Raw genomic sequence first — 2790 nt, forward strand, 5'->3', positions numbered from 1 at the left:
CTCCAAATGATCCTCATGCCTTCTATGGGTTTCTGTCTCTGTGCCTGACTGAAGCTCGTACACATTTTCTTGGTTTCTAAAATTATTTGGGTTTGGGTACTGTGTGCTAGGGATGAAATTCAGGGCCTTGTACATGCCAGGCAAGTACTCTGTTTTACTTTTGTATTGTAAGTATTTGGTGATGAACCATCGCCTATTGAATAAGTCCCAGTGTTTTTAGCTCTCTGTCAGGTTCCTCTGTGGTCCTGTCCCAGCTGAGCTTTCTGTACTTCATATGCACATCTGCACTAATTAAATAGGTCGGCTTACTCTCCCAGCTTTTTCACAGCTCTGTGCTTTTGCTGGTATTGTGTCTTCCACATGATCTTTGCCATCAAAATCTTCCTACTCAAGGGCCACTGTAGTGAGGCCCTGTCTCCAAAGAAAAAGCAAAACAGGTTGGGGATGTGGTTTAGTGGTAGAGTGTTCCTGGGTTCATTCCCCACTACCACACATAAATAATCAAAACAACCATCCTGTCTTCTAGTCCAGTATAGTTGCTGGTTCCACTGTGAAGCTTTTTTCATCCTTCATGTTCTTTCACCACCACCAAAAGAACTCATTTTTCTCATCTGTAGTCTTACTGGCCTTTTGGATATAACATTATTTTCATACTGTACTAAGCAATAGGTTCTCTGAGAACAGGATCTTGCCTTGTTTCTTCTGCTGTCCTGCATTCATTACTGAAACAGAGTTATTTGAATTGTATTGAATACATGTGAACTTTTAGTTCATAATTTTCAGGAAACCCCTCAAAGTACTGTCAAAAATTCTTACTCAGGGGCTGGGGATGTGGCTCAAGCGGTAGCGCGCTCGCCTGGCATGCGTGCGGCCCGGGTTCGATCCTCAACACCACATACAAACAAAGATGTTGTGTCCGCCGAAAACTAAAAAATAAATATTAAAAATTAAAAAAAATTCTTACTCAGCATGGCCTGCAAATAAATGCATTCAATCCATAAACTGTGCAGATATAAACAATGTATCTATTCCCAGAACTTCAGGAAAGAATTATATTCCAACCTGACATCTATTTTTACAATATTGACCATTCTTTGTATTGGATTTTTTTCCTCCTTTTCTATGGGCACGTCTTTAGTCTTGAGCCTGATGAGGAGGAATACCCTGAAGTCATTGCAGAAGATAGCAATGACATATCCTGCCCAGTGATAACTCTGGACAGGTCAGTCCCCCAGAGTCTCCAACTGTGACAACTTGGCAGTCACCTTGCTGTCAGCTAGCCAGAGTTGGCACACAGAGAGCCTACCAGTGTCCCTAGAGCCTGAGTCCTGGCAGCAGATATCAATGGATGCTGAAGAAGTCAAAAGTTTAGAGAGCAATGAGCTTGAGAGAGGAGAGAGAACAACTTTGACATTGTGCATATAAAGAAAAAGAGATACCCGAGGGCACTGAGGAGGCTGCCAGGGCTGCCTTGCCAGCCAGGGAACTGCAGGAGGCATTCCCCAGAGCCCTTGCTTCCTGTTTCCACACACCACTGCCATTTTTTAGCTGGAGATGAGGGAACATGATACAGAAATGATTGCAGCTGAGAAAGCCTGCCCTGCACCATTGTTGTTTGTGGAACTTGATGAAGAGGTGAAAGCAGCAGCCATGGAACCTACTGAAGCAGAGGAGGGGGTGCCCTCTGCCCTGCCAAGTGACAAGGAGATCTCTGTGAGGAGGCAGTCTTAGCAAGGAGTCCTCCTCCAATGGCTGGCTGTCATCTGAGGGCAAGTCTATGCAGCTGCTTGAAGGGGCACTGCTGTGGACATCCAGGTAGTGGTAATTGGAGTCTTATGGCTTTGAAAAAGTGCTGGCTGCTGTTTCAGGAGAGAAAGAAGAGGGTCTAAGGTTGAGCTGTCCTTGCTGGAATTTGAACTGGCAGCTACCAGTGGGGCATTTGTGGAACCCCCTGGGAGGATTAGGGGTGTCCACTTAACAGGGCAGCAGTGGGATCCACACTGCTATGTCCAGTGTTAGGGCATTCATCTTGGTCCGATTGTCAATTCCAAGGACTCATGCTAGATTCAGACTTTTAATGGGTAAAATATTCCCTATAGAACAGGGTTTCTCTGCCTTGTGCTATGGACATTTTGAGAATTCCTTGTTGTAGAGGCTGTTCTGTGCATGGTAGGATAGTCAGCAACACCCCAACCCCCACCCATCAGATGCTAGGAGCACCTGATTCCTGGTGAGGACACCCAGAATGTCTCTAATATTGCCAAATGTCCATTGTAGGTAAAATCAGCTTCCTTTGAGGGCTATGGCTTTAGAGGAAGAGGGTTCATTTAGAAAACTCTGGGGTAGAAATTTCCAGTGCAGAGGGCTTAATTGTGAGCTCTGCAGTTGTGGGCTTGCCAGCCATCAGTCCACTTGGAGCTTCCTCTTTCCTGATGGCCATGATGTTTCAGAGCTGCTCCCTTTTGGCTCTTCACCCCCTCCCCTCATACTGTAGTTTGAGCATCCCACCACCTCCTAGGTATCACACTGCTACTGCTTTCTCCCACACCCTCTTTCATCCCATTTCCAAGGAAAGGGCACCCCTGGGGTCCCTGCTACCTCTGACAAGCCCCTGAAATGCCCTAAAGCTCCTTCTTGGAGAGGTGCTACCTTTAGGAACTTTTGAAAAAATATCTAGACGATAACATCACAGGCCTAGGGTTCCCTAACCTGCAAGTGCAATGCATTAACTGGCTACTGGAGGATCGCTGTTTGGTCAGTGATCATTCTCTTCCCTATGGTAACTTGCCA

General features: G+C 45.9%; 1 pseudogene; it reads left to right on the forward strand.

The window, feature by feature from the left end:
• The first annotated feature begins 1019 nt into the window (after window positions 1-1019).
• Window positions 1020-1731, forward strand: LOC143398272 (bcl-2-like protein 13 pseudogene; annotated as a pseudogene).
• The last annotated feature ends 1059 nt before the right edge of the window (window positions 1732-2790 follow it).

This window comes from Callospermophilus lateralis, chromosome 4, assembly GCF_048772815.1.
Source record: "Callospermophilus lateralis isolate mCalLat2 chromosome 4, mCalLat2.hap1, whole genome shotgun sequence".
Lineage (NCBI taxonomy): Eukaryota > Metazoa > Chordata > Mammalia > Rodentia > Sciuridae > Callospermophilus > Callospermophilus lateralis.